General features: G+C 37.6%; 1 protein-coding gene across 1 annotated transcript in view; it reads right to left on the reverse strand.

The window, feature by feature from the left end:
• The window catches only part of TMEM163 (transmembrane protein 163), a 93,562-nt gene that overhangs the window by 65,934 nt on the left and 6,611 nt on the right, over positions 1 to 21,017 (reverse strand). The window lies entirely within an intron of this gene.

The following is a 21,017-nucleotide window of genomic DNA, read 5'->3' on the forward strand; positions in this document are numbered from 1 at the left end:
GGAGAACCAGCCTTGTCCTAACTTGAAATTAAACTACTACAAGGCTCCTTAAAGACACAGAAAGTGAGTCAAACACCTCTTCCTGTGCATGTACAGTGAGACCTGCACAAGCAAATACATGTAAAGAGCTGAAATACATTTCGTTACAAGCATGATCAGCTCAACAGACCCACTGAGAAAGTTTCTTTCCCCAATGAAGCTTTGAACCTTCTCCTTTGCAAGATGCTCAGTTGGGCTCATCCACAGCCACTCAGCTGAGAGAAGGGCCACTGTTTTAATGGGAGGAGTGAATGGTGAATGTTCAAAGGGACAAAATAAGCAGGAAACCAGAGAGCTGCTAAAAGGCAGCAGAACAGTGAGGAAACACCCCTTCCCACAGCATTTGCTGTTTCCTTGCTCTCTTCAGTGCTTTTAATCCAGGACTACACAAAGTAAGCCCACAGACCAAGTATATCTGGCAGCCACTAGTAAGACTACACTGTATTATGTTATAAATGATATTTCAAGAACACTGAATAATTTATATCAAGTATCGCTTGTACTTCCAAATGCTAAGACATCAGAAGGCACTATTCTAGGATAAGAAATAATCACTGCAGAAGTTGGAAGGAGCTGTTCCCCTTAGGGAAAATATTAGCTACCAAAAATATAAGTGAGATTTTCAAGTTCCTCCAAATGTTTTCAACTTGCAAAATCAGAAGCAGAAAAGTTCATGCTATGAAGTCACCAGTGCAGCAAAGCTCACAGTCCAACCACTTCCTTATCAGTATTTAATTGGTCTTAAAAGACTATATATGTAGGATGATAAAAAGTCAGTATTAGGAAACAAATACATGGAAAAACTTGGACTAACTTTAAATTATCCAGTAAAAATGCTGCATATGGAAGACAAAACAGAATTCAGTACAGATGGAAACATTCTCATGTTGCAGGATGGGAAGCAGGGTCTATTCTTGGGTATATAGATTTTACACAGTATCCAACCAGTATCAAGATTATAAAATATCCTTCAATAAGGAGAACTTTCAGACCTTGCATATTAGGTCTCCTAAATCCAATATTTCTGCAGGGAAGATGTTTCACATACTTTTCTTGGTATGGAACTCCACAGTAGGCTTTTCATTTAGTTAAAACTTCACTTCCTATTTAAGGCAAGAAGATGTTTTTAAAGGATAGAATTTTTAAACTAAATTTTCCAGCAGAAAGTCTTGTGCTAGATATTTGAATCACCAATGAAAGCATGACAGTTTTAAGTTTATCTCTAATCCTCTGATGGAATTTCATGTCACTTTGGAATTTTCTACACAATCTTTTTCAGTAGTCTTTCTTATTCTAGATCCAAAATCAACTTTTTGTTGATAAGCACAGTTCTAGGGATCAAAAAAATAAAGAGTGCCCTCAAAGCAGTCTTTATTTCTACATAAGTTCTTCATTTCCAACACTGCCTTAACCAAACTTTTACACATGAATGGTTCACTGCATAATTACCATTTAATTATCAGATTAAATAGACCAGACGCCTCAAAGGCACTTTCTCTGATAGTCTTGCTGGTTTAACAGCAAAACATCCTCCCCAGCTGACATGTGACGTGTGAGAGCTGATGGTGTAGAACTCCACAGTGGTAGCACCTCCAGGTTCTGACACAAACACAGCTTTAATCTATTCATTTATACAGCACAGAGCTTGTTAAAATAGTTTGGTGTTTTGAGTTGATATAAATTTAACTCATGGTGCACTTTTTAAAATTACAATTTCCCCCAATAGATTGCTTCAAAACAGAGCTGTAAATATATGACTCCTTCTGAATGCCTGCACTAATAAAATAAATATTTAACTGGAAACTTTTTGCTATTTCTTCAACTTTTCAAAAAATCAATGCACATTTAGGATTATTATTCAGTGAACTCAATTATTTTTATTATTGGAAGTACCATGAGAGCTATTACCTTCTTCTGTTTTCTTTCTGATAATAATAGTTTTGTTGCACATGGAAACTCACATACACCCAAATCAGGTTGCAGGTCAGATGTCAGCAATACATAGATATTTGTTAGTAGTTCATTAATACACTTCTCAGCTACACAACAATTTCTTCATCTTTGATTCTAATGGAATGTGCTTCAACCAATATTGTGTTTCCCAAAGGTATCTGTTGCAAAAACATGTCTCACAAAGAGCTATTAAACAATCTAGTCATTAGTGCTTATGGACTTCCTCCTGAAATTCTGAATAATTACTGAGAAGTGACTCAAACTTCAAAACATCAGCTTCAAAACCTGACTTGATAAATCTTAAAAGCTTTCTGCTAACACAGGGCACACCATGACCAACACAATGTGAAATCTGAAATTTGGGGTTGCTACTCCCCAGCAATGGGTTAGATCTCAAAAACAGCAAACTCGATGGGAGACCAGTGCCTTGGCCTATGAATCCTTTAGAATTAATAAACATATATATGATTTGGAAAATATTACAGACAAATTTCCCTTAAAATGAAGAAAATATGGAAAAAAGTTGTAATATTTCTATAACAAGTCCTCTTAAACATTTTAAGAAAACATCATGTAATGCAAAACTATCCACTGGGAGAATGTTCAAAGAAGTGATCTGAGATACTAAGAGTGAAAATTAGGCCTCTAAAATCAGTATTCAAATTATTCTTCTTCAGTGTAACCTTCCCAGTGGCACAGAATAGTAAATATGTTCCAATTCACAGGCATTGAGTAGCTAGGGATAAATAATAAACTAAAACCATAAAACACTGCAGCATAGTACAGATTCGGGATCTGAAGATGCAGTTTTGAGACAGGCAAGAGCAAGGTTTTTTGTCCAGGGAAACCACAGAAACAAAGCAGAGCTGCTTAAAATGTCCTTGACACCCCACAACAAAGTTATCAAGGTTCATCTTATTTAAAGCCAGGTAACAGCCTAAGAACAGGTACCCATCCCTGAAGTCAATAATCACAGTATATATAACACAGACAGCAGACTTGCACCTAACAATGATAATACAAATGTAAAAGAAAGTACGGTTTTCAGTGATCAGAATGGTTTGAAATGTGCTGTTTAAGCACTTGAACAAAGCAAAATTTAAGATCCAAAACAAATAAGCACTTGTAAAAAAAAATAAAAAGACAACATAAAACCAACAGGTTTAGGGGGAAAAAAGGAGGGAGTGGAAGAGAAAAGCAGTATCCAGTTCTTTAAAATTTTATAACTCCTAAAAGAGTATCTTTAAGCAGACAATTTAATTCTAATGGAAGTTTTATTCTAAAAACTATTTATTTGGAAGAGAAAGATTTTTTTCTTTATTTTTCAGAAGATTTATATCCACAGGGAAAATTAACAAAAAAAAAAAATTATCAGAGGGGACAAATTGCCCACTAATTTGTATCCCAACAACAAACCATGTCCACCAGACTGACTCCCAGTTTGTATTCATCTTCCTTTAAGAGTAAACAGACACAGAAAACTGGAACTTGGATTGCATCTGTGTTCCCTTTCTCTCCAGCTGGAAGAGAAGAGCAGGAGCACACTATGTGTTTACTCCTTCAGAGGCTGAAGTACAGCCAAACACAATTTCTGTCTTTGTTAGGACCCTAAATGTCTCTCTCACTCAACAAACAGCATTTAGGGTAATATTCTTTTCCAGAATAAGAGTGTTTCTCCTTTTCGAACCTTTCAATTTTAAACCCCAATTACAAAACAATTTCTTTCTCGAGTACTCCTGGAAAACCTAATTTAATTTTTTAAGATGACAAGCTATTCAGTTGCTAAGGACTGAAAACCATTCAAAAACATCAACTGCTTTGAAGTCCTCCACTTACAAGGCTGACCTAACTCCTGCTAAAGAAAATTAACCATATCAACTACATCAGCAAAACAGCCCTGTACCATGAAATATCTGAAATATCACAACATTTCTCCTACATTGAGCACAGAAGAGAGAAGGTTGCCTAATATTCTTGATCTGCTGGATAAATCATCTATCTTTCCCAATTAAAAAAAATATGCTGAGAAACTTTCCTATTTGAACAAGGGTTTATTTGATAGATAACAGTGGAAATGCATAAAGGATTCATGTCTCCAGGTTCTGTTGCATTCCCACCCCTCAAAGCTAAATTCTGCCTTTCTACAATCCAATAGGGTAAAAAGAAAAGAAATTGTCACCTTATTTTTGAGTTGCAAACTTGGTGGTTGTTCAAATCACTATCCCTACTATTTTTACTAATCCCAAAATTCAACGTGCACTACATGCAGCATTATGAATCACTCTGTTATTTCCTAAACCAGCTCAGATTTAATCATCATTTCACCAAACAGAAAAGTAACATGATGTTCTGGATCCTTCCCCAGGATCTGTGGAAGTGGGCACAGCACCGGAGGCAAACACTGTGTGTGAACTTCTGATGTGATTCAGGATCACAGCTGACATGAAATAAAACACAGTAAGGTAGCCCTTGCCAACAAGAAGGTGAATGAAAAATTGAAGAGATTAATAACTGTCAGTGACCAAACTGTCATCTTTCCATCTGTCAAACAGGCAGAAGTTTGTCTCTGTGTGGAGTAAGAAGGAAATCAGGCTTGCCACCCCTCTGTATTGCTGTTACCCACTGAAAACAGCATTCATGCATATCTTTGCCCTTAGATTTTCAGAAAATGGATCCAGGAAGCACAGAGGATATGCCCAGTATGCTCCCAAGCACTATAAATTAAACTTTACACTAGTAAGTGCCATAACCAAAGCATTGCAATTTTCTTCATTTTACTCTGAAGTAGCTATTTTCTTATAGGAAACAAAATAAATAATACCCTTATAAAAATGCCTGCATCTTGTCAAATTTTCTACTACCACAAAACAATAATTAAAGCTTTGAAATTTAACAAATTTCAAAATTAAAAAACACTGAAGAAAAACAGACATGATGGGTTTTTAATCAGAATAATAGGAATAGTTTAATAAAAAGAAGTTAAATTCCAAAATGGCAAACCTTGTGGATGGAGACACCTCTGCAAACACCAACCTTTACCTTAATTTTTCAGAAGAAAGTTAAGTGGGAGAGAAAATCTAGTATTACCCAATAAGGCTCCACACTCCCAGGCAGCATTCCACTTTGTATCATTAGCACTTCCATTAAAAAATAATGTAGATTTAAACTTCAGACATTCCATAAAGTCACAGCTCACTATAAACCCCAGGAATTCACCTGAATTTCAGAATCTGAATTTGTTTTTCCGGTTTTTAAAAGCCTTGCTTTCAGACACTGAAACATGATAGAATTGCTCCTGTAGTACTGTATGTCTTTGCTCTGACCTTTTGTCCTTCCACAGAGCAAGGAGCAAAAAAAGCAATGTTTTTCCAAGTAGCCATTAGATTTCACCTAAAACAAGAATGGGAACAGAGGAGGCAGCAGAGACATAAAGCACTGTTAAGTATAATTGTGGGACATGAAGGGTTAGGTTTTGTTCTTCCAGTTTGAGTTCACCACCACCACTGAATCTGAACACAGCAAGATCAACAAATTATTCAGGAACAGAAACTGTATTCAAACCATAGATTTCATCACAGCAACCAAAGGCAGAAAACATCCCAAAAAGGCCATATGAACCAAGGGGAATATTTTGAAAGGGGAAAACCAAATACTCCTTGCAATTCTTCATACTGGTAGCAAATGACATTCTAGACCTATTGAAGTAAGAGGAAAAATCCCATAGAGCCATCTCTGAGGCCAGGGAGTTTGTCCCTCTACTGGAATTCTGAACAATCTTGTTTGTTTTTCTATTTTTTAATAGATGAAGCTAAAAGGAGAAAATTCAACAAAACTACATGCAACTGCATCTAAACCTCCTTCAAGTTCCTAAGTCCCTTCTGTATTTTTGTGTTTTCTAGAACTACCTAGCTCTGTCATTTTTGCCTAAAACTAGTGGAATCCTATACTATACTCTACACTGTATCAACACCTCGAAAAATATATTCTTTCCTGAAAATCTCAGAGCCCAAGATCATGATTTTACTAAGGCCTATGAATACAGTGTGAATAATCTCAATGAAAACAAAACAAAAAAATTATATCATTTAAAGTTCTAGTTTCTTTTTAATTTCTAATTCTTCATTTTAAATCAGAATTACCAGAACCAAGTGCAGCCCTCAAAATTCAAGTGCAATGTGGTGACAGAAAAACTAAGTGACCTACCAGCACCAGAAGTACAAACTGAATTCAGACTGTCCTAAAGCCTATTATTTGCCTAAAATAAAAGAATTAATTTGCATTAAAGAAAAAATCTGGACTTTACAAGATAGTAAATGAAAGACAGGCAGTGAACAAATATACTCTGTCCTGATAACTCCATTGTAGGGACAGAACCCAGATGTAAAGGGATAGACAAGACACTGGAAGAATTTTACTGATAATTTCTCAAGCCACTGTAGCAAAATTTACAGGGCTTGACTGCTTCAGTGAAAATCCCCCATCTAAAGCACAAACTAGAGGTGACTGGGAGTATCTTCATAACGTAAATGCCTTTTTTTGAAGTTGACTGATTCTTAGGTTTATTTATCTGCTGTTTCTAAACAGCTACAGTGCTGAGGGCATAGTGCTTAGTTTATTTACCCTTCATATTTATTAATTTAATTTTACTTTGTGGCACCTATGGACAGTGAACTGGAAACACAACCCAACTACCTCCTTTCAATATTTTTATTGTTTGTATGTTGTGCACTTTTTTTACAAAGTCAGTTCTTCCCAGCTATTGATGTCTCCCTACATCAAAGGATTTCTATTGATTGCAGTGAAGATAATGAATACCAAGTATCTCCCAAACAGAACCCCTTTATCAACATCTTCTGCTGGCCCAGGGCATTGACATTCCTTATCTTGATTTCATCGGTATCACAAGACACATAACATAGCACAAGAATGCAGAAATCAATTCTGATTGGAGTTACACAAGTGAAATCAAGGCAGATACATCACTGTGAGCAGAAGACACATTATCATTAATGGGATGCATTTTATTAGTTTTCCTGCATCTTATCTAACCTCCTAGTGAAATCATCGTATATACACAGAAAAGTTACAAAGCAGAAAAGAGATTGTAAATATTTAGGTCTAAAAGGTGTTCTTACACAGTGTAGTAACTAACACTTTTTTGCAGTTCTATTTGCCTGCAAAGGTGAAGCCTAGGCCACCAGGAAGGAAAAGCACACCATTTGCATTCCTTCCTAATTGGACCCCAGAGATGCACATATTCAAATTCAAGATCAAATCTGCTGCTTTTCAGAATGAAACTGCTGTGTAACTGTAAAACTGCCTGTAAAGCACAGTAGAAATATCACTTAAACTACATTAAGTCACCTGAACAACTGTTGAATAGATTCAGCACCAGCAAAGGTCAGGTCCTCATGTGTCTTCTACTTTTCATAAAAAACCTATTTATACTTGCATGAGAAATTCAAACAAGCAAAACAGCTGAAAACCAGGAGCTCCAGCAAACTCAATTCTTTACCTTCAAAAGTGTATTTTCTCCAAGGATTTCTCAGTGTTTCAAAAACTGACAGTGTGGGACACTCTCTTTCTGAATCAAACCAGTATTATATCATCATCTGCCATAAGCAACCTTGCTCACTGTGCCAAGCAGAAGGGAACTACTGTCTGTGGTGCACCAGAGTGCAGGCCTGGTTTTATAAGCCTTATCCCTGAGCTGCCCCAGCTCTCCTGAGAGTTTACTTTGTCTGAAATTGAGAACACATTTTTAGAAACACAACATCCACACAGAGTAATTGCTTATTAAGCAATACTTAGCAAGACACCACAGAGTTTGTGCTCTTGCTTTAAAACAAACACAGTGTCTGCACGCTGATGTTTGTACATTTGTATTAGACTTCCAAACCAATTTGTTAGTCCTGCAGCTTCTTTGCAACCCAATTATGCAGTGTGTTTTCCCATGTGCCCTCTACTATGTAGGACAGGATGACTGAATATCACCACCTTGTTTATAAAGAGGTATAGTGCCAAGTTTGATGGGTTTTACCCTGGATGATCCACTCAAGAATCTGTTTCCGCCTGTGTACATCACTGACATCACTGGACACCATCCCTTCCTTCCAACTGGAAGTATGTCTGCTTTCTTCAATTATGTGAAAGCCATGGAAATCCTTAAGCCCAACTACATTTTTAGGAGTGTCATTAAAAGAAAGGCTGACTGTGCTTACTTCTGTGCAATATCACAGTAAAACCAAGAATACACAACGCAAAGCAAAATTTTTAAAAACTCCCATCTTTAAAAGCACTTAAGTCTTCTGCCCATACGATGATTAGACAAGCCTTTGGCTTTTCCTCATGCCAGGGACACTGAGCTTTGACAGTGTACAGGAGAACGTCAAAGGCTCTGGGACTGAAAGCAGCCCTGTCAAAGTCTGTCCCAAAGACTTGGCAAAAGGACTTGTGACACACAGGACACTGAAACCTTCTCAGGACTAACCTGCAGATGCAACAGATTCACTGTTAGCACATAATCTGCCCCTAAGAGCACCTCTGTATGTCTTCCTTACTTCCCATCCACATCCTCAAATGCTGACTGTGCCATATGAGGCTGCAATAGCTATAAAGATAAGGCAAGGCAACAATTCTCTATAGTTCTTCCTCAAATCTTCTATCTGAAGTTCCTGTCCATGCCAGGCACTGAAATAACACATACAACAGGCTCAGAAAAAATATATCACCACAGAAACATGTGCCTTAAACAAGTGATGTGCATTTGATTACAAAAAATTTGATATAATCAGTGATAAACAGTCTTAATTTTTAAACAAACTTCACACAGTATTTAGGGTGCTTTATTCTGTTGTTTAAATCCATACCATATTTTGCAAACCCTTTCTCCTGTATTACAGAAGTTTACATATTATTTTGATGTGGTATTTTTGCAAAAGCAAAATTTAACAAGGTTTTTTACTGCTTAGCAGAAACCTGCATTGCAGCAGGAAGCCTATGCAGAAAATGTGCCCAGTACCCAGTCAGAGCAACAAATCACCAACTCACTAACCTCCACCGTGCCTTACAGTCACTGCAAAACAGCACTGATTTCATAGGGAACTCAAAGCATTCCAGGAGGAGAAACAAAGGGAAACTTTATGTGCAGAAAGTTGTCTATTATGGTTCTAAGACACCATGGAAATCCTGACTTCTCCATTCTGTATAGGTGAACACAACCTTTCAGCCACCTAAGACAGGGACAACACTCTGCTACAAGGATTAGAGAGACATCCTCCAACACCACAGCAATCTTCAGGGATATAGGTGCCATAGCTGGTCTGACCCATCATACCCTCATCTCCCTTCCTTGTGTCATGTCCTGAAAAATATTCACAGCTCTGTTACAAATTATCGGTAGATTCTTACAGAGTAGTAAATGCAGACTAAACTGTTTATATTCTGTGAACACTGTAACTTACTGAGTTTTAGAAAGCCACACCTGAGCCAGCTAAACCCCGAATACCTGTTCAACTTCTGGCAAAATTAAAAAAGGGAAGAAGAATAAAGAAGAAAACATTTGGTAACCTCATGGAATCCAACTGCACTTTTGATGCAGCTTTCAAACCTTACTTTTGAACTGTGGACTGCTGAGCTTTGTTACAAAAACCTCCTATTATCAAAACCTCAGGCTCAGTTTTTCCCCAAAAGAGAAAAGGTACATGCAACAAACCTAACCTAGTCCTGCAAAAAATAACATCAGACTTGTGCTGACATGAAAAGTTACACTGAACATCAGGTCAAACATACAGCTAAAAAAAATAGGTTCTTCCTTGAGAGTCAAGGCCTCACTAATGTGTTCCTGACAACTGTCAAGAGTCAAAACCACCTTACTTGCTGCTCAAAGACACTTAAACATTTTTTAAACTGCCATCCTCCACAAGGATCTCTTCCTTGATTTCAAAAACTTCATGCACTTAGAACTGAAGGCAGGTTATTTCCTAGCATTCTCTTGTCTTTTTTCATTTCTCAATGGTACTCATTTGATAGCAATTTTAAGTTGTAAAAGTTCTTCCTAGCATCTGTCTGACCAATGACAATGGCTACTAAAAGAAACAGAAGTTTGCCAGCACTGAAAATCTAATGTTAATCACATTTACCTTTCTCTACCACCTATGAAAGGGAGAAGAAAAAGAAACATGCAAGTCCCTAAGCACCTCATGAAACCTGAGAGGCACTGCACAATGTGAAGCTGTTCCACCAAAAGCCACCACCATACAAAACTGCACAACCCTGTTGTCTCACTCTTAGTTGTCTATCAGGGCCTTTTCTCTGCTCCAGGTGATCAGCAAGGGGCCTAAACTGCATCACCAAAATACATCAAGAGTAACACAACATTCCTCAAAACACACCAACCCAAAACACACCTCTCAGCTGTAAAGTTACTGAAGGGGCAACGAGAAGTCAAATGTATTTGAACACATTCAATCACAAGCATTAGAGCACAAAAAACTCTGTGACTCTGAAACACCTTTCACAGGTTAAACCAGAATAAACTGTAGAAATTATCCCACAAATCAGTAGGTCTAATACTGAGCTGCAATACCTGCCTGTAACTGTGCATACAAAATTCAGAGGAAGTTGTCACTATAGAAGACTTAAGGTACACATAAAAGTGTCAGCTACTGTGTAACAAAACAGTCCAATTTTTTGGCAGAAAAATCAGTTACTTTTTCATTTATCAAAACCTGATGTGTGCAGATGGAGAACAAGCTTACAGCAATAAAATCATTTTCCCAAAGCCACAAAGAAAGCTTGGGCTATGCCCAGGATTAGAACAGTCCCTGGAGCAAATTCTTGGCCAGTCTCTGAGAATGTAGCAGGATCTGGTTCAGTGTGAATTCACCTTTTTTCCTTAACATTTAAAAATGCTTGTGAGAGATTAAACAGGCTGCCTTAAGCAAATACTGTCTCACAAAAATGGGAGACAAGCTACTATCAAAAAACCAAGAAAATGCTAAGTGGAGATGTAAGTCTGAAAACTGCTCATCTAGTACAAGTTCATCCTATCATTTGCCACAAGATTCAGGGACCAGTGTTATGTTTCAAATTGAAGTAAACCCGTGGAAGTCAACAAATCCATGTTCTCCAGCTGAAGACCTGTCCCTATAAATTACCTTAAGTGTATTTAGGCGATTTCAAGCCTAAAGATTCCATAAGCCATTAAACTTTACTTGCAACATTATCCCTTAAATCAAAGTCTTGTTTTCATCCACCAGATGCTTCTCAGCAGGGAAATGCACACACCATAACTCAATGAGTATCTCTTAGTGGGAGAATAGCAGGAAATCCCTCTTTGAGCAGAGTTTGTCCAAGTGTTCATTAGGACTCTAAATAAAAAAGTTGAAGCCTTTTGCTGCCCACATCTCTATTAGATGTTTAAGGTTCTGGTTTTTTTACATGTGCACAAGCAGTAACTATGGGTTTCCCACAGTCAGAACTCATGGTAAAAGGTCCATAACTATGTTTTTTACCTCCTTAACTAAAAATCTGTACAAATTAACTTGCTGACCTATTTTTTTCATGGCTAGAGAGAGAATTGTTAAACAATCCTTTTCTTATTGCAGGTAATTACACATAGAAATACCAAATCATGCTAAATGAAAAGGAGACACAGTTTTTAACTTGCCACAAGGATGAGCAAATGAATTGGCTCTTTTGGGTGTTATTAGTTCCACACAGTTAGACATTATAGTCTGATATGTGTTAGCCACAGCAGCAAGTCTGTGATGTCTATCAATTTGGGAGGTGCACAATATTCCTCTGGGCATACACAGAGCCCTCAGTCACGCTCTTACACAATGAGCTGAGACCGATGCCTCACATCTCTCTTCCTGTGCTCCTGGCAGCACTAACAGACATGCAAATTGAACAGAAACCACTGCTGGTCCAGGCTGTCTGCCTTGTGCTGTTAAGCAGTTTTCTCATAACTCCTTAACTATGCCTTTAGGAAGTGATCCGCCAGCACTGCAATTACTGTCAGTTTTGTCACCAGATTCCATGATGACAGCCAGGTCTGATGCTGCTCACCTGGCTCTGCCCTGTGTTTTCCATGGAGCTGTTAGCAACATTTCTTGAGGGTTAACTCAATTCATATTAAATGTGGGTTTCACTTCAACACTTCAAGCATACCTTAATCTGTCTATTGTTGTCTATCAGGTGAAAGAGAATGGGAACGCATGGAGCCGCTTTTATTTTCCCCAGCCATACATTCCAGCTGACACTGCAGGATGCATTTCCATTCTATTAAATCTCCCACTGAACGACAATAAATCTTTCTTCTAAAATTTGAGGTTTTTCTTTCCAGAGCCTGGGGAAATACTGTCATTCTTTGGCCACTGAAATGTTTCATTAAAGAATGTGATCTGTGGACAGTGCACTTAGATGTGTATTTTCTTCGCCTTGACATATTGAAAAGATACCTTGTACTTAACAGTTCCTTGATGCGTAATTTTTAATTGCAGAAGACAAATAATCCTCATATCTGATGAGAAAACTTCATTTAGGATTCAGCCAAAGATCCTGTTCTGCAGTTGATCTCACTCATGTTCTCAGCATCACACCTAGCACAAAAATGGCCCAGAGATCTCTCCAGAAAGGAGAGATGGTGGTGCAAGTGCCAGAAGCCACTTATTCTGCAACAGTTCCTGGAAGGCAGATGCTTCTTGTCTACCTATTTTTATGACATCTGCCAGACTATCCCACTTCCTCTGCAGTTTTTCTGTCTAGCAAAATACCAGCTGGTTATTTCTGGTCACTCCTCTTTGACTAAGCACTGACTAATCTGCATCTTCGAACTCTGAAGATAAGCTTATCTGTCCCTTTCTCTGCACATTCAGAGGAAAAAAGAGCAGTAATGGGTCATACAGGAAAGTCAGAAGAGTTAAGTGGGAGCTCCTTATGGTTCTTCTGGAGAAGACTGGTTTGCAAATGAAGGTTAACGTCTGTTAAAAGTTGCCTTGTCTTTCCTCATCTCCAGACTTCTGGATTCAGTCTTTACCAAAGACTGTGATAATCCTTTTTGGAATAAAACTAATTTGACCAGATTATACTATTCTTTTAACACAATGCATCAAAGTTTTCCAATCTTTCAACCCAAAAGACTTAACCAACCGACACTACAGTTGCTTGACAGATTATCAAAGCCTATGATGAGATGAGAACAACTGTTAAACCCTTAACCAAGTGCTACCTCCCCAATGAAAAAACAAAACAAAACACCAAGCCCACCAATCAATCCAACACCGCAGTATTTTCACCTATTTTTAATTTAGGCTAATATTTGTGTAATATTTTTGGTAAGTTACAGTAATGGATTGATCAAATCACACACACACATCATTTTACTGTGTGCCAGAAATGCCCAGAACTGCAGTGGACAAGCACAGCTGCTTAACACAGCATAACCAGGTTCCAGTACAGTTTATCACCTACAGAAATAAATACTAATTTTTTCATACGAAATAGCAAATCATTTTATCAAACTGAATTTTTCACAAGGTCTGTATTAACATTCCTTTCCTCAAAAAGTGTCACAGCATGTAAAAAAAATAGAAGTATGCAGGACACAAGGTTTACGCTCTTGCATTTTCAGAACCCAAAGTGTCCATCGGTTCACGCTGAGCTCAGGAGGAGCAGTGCCACCTATTCACACATCACCCTCTGTTACAATCGATTTTCTCTGTGACCACTCTGTATATCCCCACAGTCTCCCTGGTGCTCCCATTTCTCAGCCAGCACCAGAGTTGACACAGGGAAGCACTTGTGTCATCCAACCCACAGTTAGTCCTGCTGCAGCCAGGTACAGAGCTGCTGGAAGCTGGAGTGCACTGAAAGAAGCAGATATTACTTATGGGATTATTTTACTAAGTTCTCCTACAGCGCAGTTTGGTTCTCCTACCAAAGTGAGATGAGTCATCTGCAAATAAAATTCTGTACTGAAAAAGTATTAAAATGTAGCAAGTGCCAACTTCCAGTGAAAGGAATTCGAGCACTGTTACTGAAAAATCGCAGAGAATAAGTTCCAAGAAGGAAACACCAAGCACTATCAACCTCCAAGTAAACAAAGGTTATAAATGTTATTAAAAAATAAATCAGGTTTAAGTTTACATTTTTGTTTACATTTTATTGTCTACTAAGTTAAAAAGCAGGAATAGTTTAAGATTTCTGGCAGAAGAAAACTTAAGGAGGAGAAAGCTGTGTTCTGATTTTCATTAGTTTTACTGCTACAAATTCAGTAGTGCTTTACATCCTCACAAAATTCAAACAATAAAGTGATACTATACAACGAATATCGAACATGCATTTTCTTTCATTAATTTTGATTTCCAGCTCCAGATGCAAAGTACAACTTCACCTTTGCCAATAAAAAAAGAAGCGAATTTTTTTAATTGGGAGAGCAGAGAAAATATCTCATGAACTATGAAAATCCAAATCTACTGGTATATCAGAAACCTCTTAACACACTCATACCTTTGCACAATCCTGCAACAGCTGAGGTACTACTTTGCAGAACTGACACTAGAGTGATTGATGGAAAATACATCTGACTTTTAGGACTGCAGTGATGGTTCTCCAAAGGGCAGATGGACACCCACTTGCTTATGTGATATAGCAAATACAGTAAGAGCAATGACTGAGACTTGTACTAGAAGATCACTTATATTCAGTTTTATACATAAAAAGTCAAACAGGTTTTTCATTGACAACAATTAATACCCATCACATGCAATATACCTAATATTACTATTTTTTCCTAATTATTTCTGTCTACTTTTAGTAAAGAAACACATTTTTCATCCACTATAAGCTGGGGATGGCTGTAGGGCACATCATTCCCATACCATCTAGTTATCACCAGTTGGGGTGCCTTAAACTCTCCTCGTTAAATGTTCAATTCTTTTCCCATATGAAAAATTCACACTGTAACAACATCTGTCTCTAATGGCACAGTATAATTCTCTCAGGGATATGAGTAGGATCCATGACATCCATCCAATTATTTAACAACACCTAGTTATTTAGCTTACTTATTTGTACATCACACTTTGTTACTCGACTGTACTCTCATAGTTGGAACCTCTGAACCATCAAACACAAAGTTGACTTTAACAGAATCCTGGCAGAGACCTGATGGCAAAGCTGAAGACCCAATTTCAAGCATCTAAAACCTCCTGCGATAAAATAAATATTATATATATTAGAATATGTACATATGGTATAAATAATGCAGCATAAAATAGATGTTAATCCATCTCAAGGATGTTACTGTTCTTCCTGGCCTAGATATTGCACGGACTTATTTCAGACTCTTGCACACAAAATAAACCCCAACAAAATCTCGGAAAGGAAAAATAAAACAACAAGGGAAAGAACTGTGATTGTGACTATTATACTAAATAGCCTAGATTTAACATACTTGCATGTTTCTCATTCTTCATGTAATGATGTTGCAGTGCTAGTTTTCCCTAAATATCGGTATCCTGGTTTAATTTCAAATCTCTTTGGGATGATCTTCTCTCATGAGAAAGGAATAAGTACTTAGCACAAGGAATGATTAAATTGCAATTCCTTAATGCAAAAATACAACAGGCTGCTGTGTTTTAAAGGCTAGCACTTAAACACAAACCCAGCTGTTTTAATAAGCTTCCACCACAACAACAATTTTTTAATTGTTTACTGTTCAAATACATTATACCATTGTATAGCCTGTTCTAGATTTCACAGACTTCTACCATCATTTTTCCTGCCAGCTAAGGAAAAGATTTCATGAAGTGTGAAGCATTGCAGATTTTAGACCTACACTTCTGTTCAACAGCTATCAGTCTTGAACTTGACATCCATATGTTATTTTCTCCTCCCAAGAAAGTCACTTAGAGTTTTGTATGCCTGAAAAAAAAAAAATAGGCAGACCTTTACTGGTCTCTTATTTCATTTTCAGTGAATGAAAATTGCATTTTCCTGTTATTAAGTACAGACTGACCTATACAAAAGGCTATCTTCTGCCAATGTTGCCCAGAAAATGGATCTTTTGTCCTTTAGATCTTGCGTGTAACATGGTTAGGACCAAACTCTATTTTTGACTCTAGTGGCGCAGCTATAACGGAGACGACAGGGAAGCACGAGTGTCACCAATATCAGAACTCTACCTTGGGAATTTAAGTTCCATATTTCATTAATGCTTCTGAGAGACTGCAGCCCTGAAGCATCTGTCTTTTTGTAACTGATGTAATTAAATGCCCTGAAAAATATGCAAAGTGAGGGATCTGCATACTACCGCACAGCAGTTCTATTCTGTATTTAGTCTTTGCTTGTTTTTAAGTGTCTGTGTGGTATTGTGACTTGAAATGTAACTTTCTGAATAAATGTAATCTGCTCTACTGAAAAAAAAAAAGAAAGAAAAAAGAGAACAACAACTCCCAGGTTTTTAGGAGTGAGAAATGTAATTCTGTATAGTTCCTGGAAGATAAAACACAAAGACCAAGACTTTTCGTGTGGCCAGTGATCCTGCAGAGCTCTGTTTAGCACCCAGCTGAGACACTCTAAACCTGGCCTGAGTGCTGAATGCCCATCATTTGTCTGAAATTCAGTGACCTTTAAAGAATACTGAATTGAATATCCAAACTAGAGAGCCTCAGAACCATGAACCTTCCCCTACATTTTTTATTAGTAGTATTATTATGATTCACAGCTGTGCCCAGGATATACTAAGTACTGTGCAAACATAAGGGAAAACCCACTTATATTTAATTTTTCAAGCAAGAATAGGAATGGCTCACTGAGAAAATGATATATTCATCAATAAATTAATATAGTCACTCCCCATCTCAGTTGTCTGAGCGGTATGTCTGAGATGAGGAGTGACAGATTACATCAATACATCCCATGTGAGCATCCAGAGAATGACACCCTTGATTGCTCAATATTTGTCCCATGTAACTTCATTTGCATGCACCAGAGTAGCATAATAGTGGAGGAAAATCAGCAGTCACGTCCTACAGCTAACCCAAATGAGACTTTATGACTCAATGTCATTCCAATGAAGAAAGTGGACCTGGAGCCGCTTCCTAAATTTGTTGGCATTTATATCTGTCTGTTAGAATCTGAATTAGCATGAAGCTTTACTCTGAAAGTAAGACCTACCCTGAAATTTTTAAAACTGTGGACCATACATTTCAAACAGAATGCCTCTCTAATCTCAGTATGTGAAAGTTCACTTTAATAAATAATTTTTTAGTGATTAATTCTGAAACACAAATGATTTTGTATACAAAATCAGAACATCAGTGTCTTTTGCATTTATTCGTAATATCTTACCCGTGGCCCAATAGCTAATCCTATAATAGCAAATACTCCCACCTACAGAACTGTATGTACCAAGTTTCCACCTGAGATACTCTACAGATTAACACAATTCACCTTATCAAGATAACAACACTTACTTACTGCACCAGACTACCAGGATATGACCTCAAATCATGGACCTATTGTTGCACGCGAGTTTTCAGTTATTTCTACACAGCTAAACTTTAAACACGCCTGTTGTGATCTAAAAGGAGTGATCTCTAGAGCAAACATGCAGATAGGTTGGACAACCTGCTGTGACTTCCCCAGCACTTTGCCAGCATCCCAGTGCCACTCCCTGGGATGATCAGCACGCAGGACCTGGCCTGACCACACTGGGATGGGCTGTCTGCAAGCCCTTGACAAAGCTCACATTTACAAAGGCACACATTCTAAATCTTCTCCAACTACAAAGAGAGCTTTTAGTGCAGAATTTGGCCTGTACATTGTTTAGATATATTGATATGACCACTCCATTCGCTGTGAAACCATTTTAGCTAATCCAATAAGGAAGATGAATGAACACACTGCTTTCGGTGAATCAAGTCTCCATAGGACAAAAAACAGCAGACAATGGGTTTGTTCTCTGCTTTGACAATATTATCAAAGCAGAGCAGAAACCAAACTGGAACAGCAAAAGCTGTATTTGTATATTCTTTAAAATTACGTTTTAGTAACGTAAATGTCAAGAAACTAATAATGGGTTTCAAAACACCAGAGTTCCATTCCACCTGCAATAGTACTTCATCCTCAAATATGATTCTGAAACTAGACTAGTAAGAACCTTTAATACTGCAGCTACAGAAAGAAGTTATAGTTGTAATTATGAAATCACTGCAGCCTTATACTACACAGACACAAACTGCAAATAAAAAAAAACAAACCAGAAAGATGTTCATGTTTTATCATTCTTTTCTTGTATTATTGTAAATCAGAAACAATTATATTAAAATTATTATTCCAGTACTTACTTGGAGTGCTACGGAATAATCTAATATTCATTTCAATAATTTTTATCCTGCTCAGACTCAGTTTATTACCATATATTTATAACAATGTAAATCCACTCTTGATGGGAATTCTACAAGCATGAATTTTTCAGGCAGCATTGAAATGAAGAGCAAAATTAATTTATTCACCAGGCATAGATTAACATTTGATCATAAAAGTATTGCACAAAACCACAATGTCAAAAGATTCTGAGAGCACCTAACTTTCAGCCATTAAAGACATAGGTCCACTGACCACAAGGACCTTACAAATTTAAGTCTGTAGAGATTTTATTGAAGCCTTATGCAACTACATGCTGGAGAACAGCACCTCCAACAGCACCCAAAGCCAGTGAGACCAACTGATTACCACGGTGCAGGAGCTGTGTTAGAGGCAGCAGCCAGAACTTCCAAATGGTCTTTTATAAGTACAGCATTTCTGTAGTAAAGTTAAGTTTATGAAGTACCTGATAGTAAGAGATCTCTTCTTTCAGCTAAGGGGAAAAGCTGATTTCGTGGCCGGTGCAAGTCCTACTTCTCAGTATTAGTGAATGAAAGATGACAACTTCATTTTCCCTTAAGCACTCCTTCTGCTCCATATCCAGCCTAGCCTAGCTGAGCTTTCCAGATCCAGAGCACAGACACAGTTTGATGTATATACCAGCATCTAAACTCCTATATTCCGGTGTTTCAGGCCACAAAACACCCCATCCCAGAGACGGGATACCATACACCTGTTTTATACAGGTGTATATAAGTATGTCATAGTTTGAATTTTTGCACCTTACAATACACTGCACACAGGTTCTTTCTAATAGCAAGTAACACACAGACATCAAAGCAATGGGGATGTTATCACTCTCTACAACTAACTGAAAGGAGGTTGTAGTGAGCTGGGGGTTGGTCTGTTCTCACAGCTAACAAGTGACATGAGGAGTGGAAACGGCTGCAAGTTGCTCCAGAGGAGGTTTAGATTGGGTATTAGGAAAAATTTCTTCACTGAAAGGGTGGGCAGGCATCAGAACAGGCTGTAAAGTGGTGGAATCATCATCATCTCTGGAAGTGTTTAAACAACGTGTGAATGTGGCATTCAGGGACATGGTTTAGTCATGAACGTGGCAGGGCAGTTTTAATGGGCTTAATGATCTTAGAGGTCTTTTCCAGCCTTAGCATTCTATTCTTCTATGATATCAAGCCTCGTTTGCCATAGGTCAACCATTCCAACTTACTCTAATGATGGAAAAGCATAGTGTTGGAAGAAACTAGACTGGTCTTTAAAGGAAGGATGGTGAGTAGACCATAACAAAAGGAAAGGAAGTCTAGCTACAAACACTTGGTTGGAAAAGCAGGCTCCTGAACCACTTCCCTACTTTCCACGTGGGCATCACTCCCCTAGGTATTTTTCTTACCTTTCATGTCCTCCATTTCTTCAACTGCATTTATCAAATAACATCAGTTCCCTGGCCTAGTATCTTTACTATATTAAGTGCTGCAAAAGCAGCACCATGAGATACACGTGCAGGAAAGAATTTTGAATCCTGTAAGAGGATAAAATAGAAATTTGCAGGAAGAGAATTTATAAAGGAGTCAGAAAGAGTAGTGAGAATACAGTCCGTGTAGCCCAACTATTAGCAAAAGGTCCTCATTTTTCACTGAAATGGAACATCAGGACTGTATTGCCAACACTTCACCATCACAGACAAGAGGTGAAACGGAAAGAGGATGCTTTAAATAGCAGGTGTTTGCAAAGAATTGTCAGTGTCAGACACCCCAAAGTGACAACTAGTCATTTATATCAAACAGGCAGCATATTGTGGTCACCTGGCACCTCTCCCAACTCATGGACTGGCTAGAGGAACCTGCTAAAAGGACAGCACAGAGGAAGAGAGCAGCCAATGTGAGATGACAAAACTGAGCAGAACTTCTGAATTTGCATGAGGGAGCAAAGTGTTTCTAGAAGAGTCACTGTATTTTCCTCAAAGATCAAAAATTTTTAATACCACACACATGAAAAGCCCTGGCAATGCTTTTATGGCATGTAAGTTGACTGTCAACTGCCTATTAAGAGATTCCATGCAGATTTAATATATATCTGTGAGCTGATTCCTCTTCTATTCTTCATAAATTTAGCTTCTGCCATGGGGAAAGATACATTCCAAAAACATCATAATTAGTCTACTACTAACAGCTGATTTCAGTAGTTCAATGCCAATCCCCTCCAGCTGAGTAAGCAACCAAGTATATCCAGGCAGGGACTACATTCTTTGCTGTTTTTTTTTTCTCTCTAAACACTAACAGAGTCCCAAAAATAAGGAGGGGGGGGAAGAAAATAAAAATAAAAAAATAAAAGGTTTCAGAAAATTTCTGAAATTTCTGAAATCCCTAACTAATCTTACAAAATGTTTTAAAAGATCCTTTTAAAAGAAAGCGTTTTAGTTATCTGTATTACACTTATGTCTTGCAACCCTGACAAATGCAAATGTAAAATAAAATTAAGCCATTTCACAATAAAATTATAGTATTAGTAGGTAACAAAATTATTTTGTAACACCGTACTTACTTTTATGTTGCTTCAGTAGCAAAGACAAACTACTGTATTTTCATGAAGCAGAACAAAATGGAAACTTGTTTAGTTCTCTTGTTAACATTACA

This window comes from Lepidothrix coronata, unplaced genomic scaffold (genome assembly GCF_001604755.1).
Source record: "Lepidothrix coronata isolate B3197 unplaced genomic scaffold, Lepidothrix_coronata-1.0 Scaffold275, whole genome shotgun sequence".
Taxonomy (NCBI): domain Eukaryota; kingdom Metazoa; phylum Chordata; class Aves; order Passeriformes; family Pipridae; genus Lepidothrix; species Lepidothrix coronata.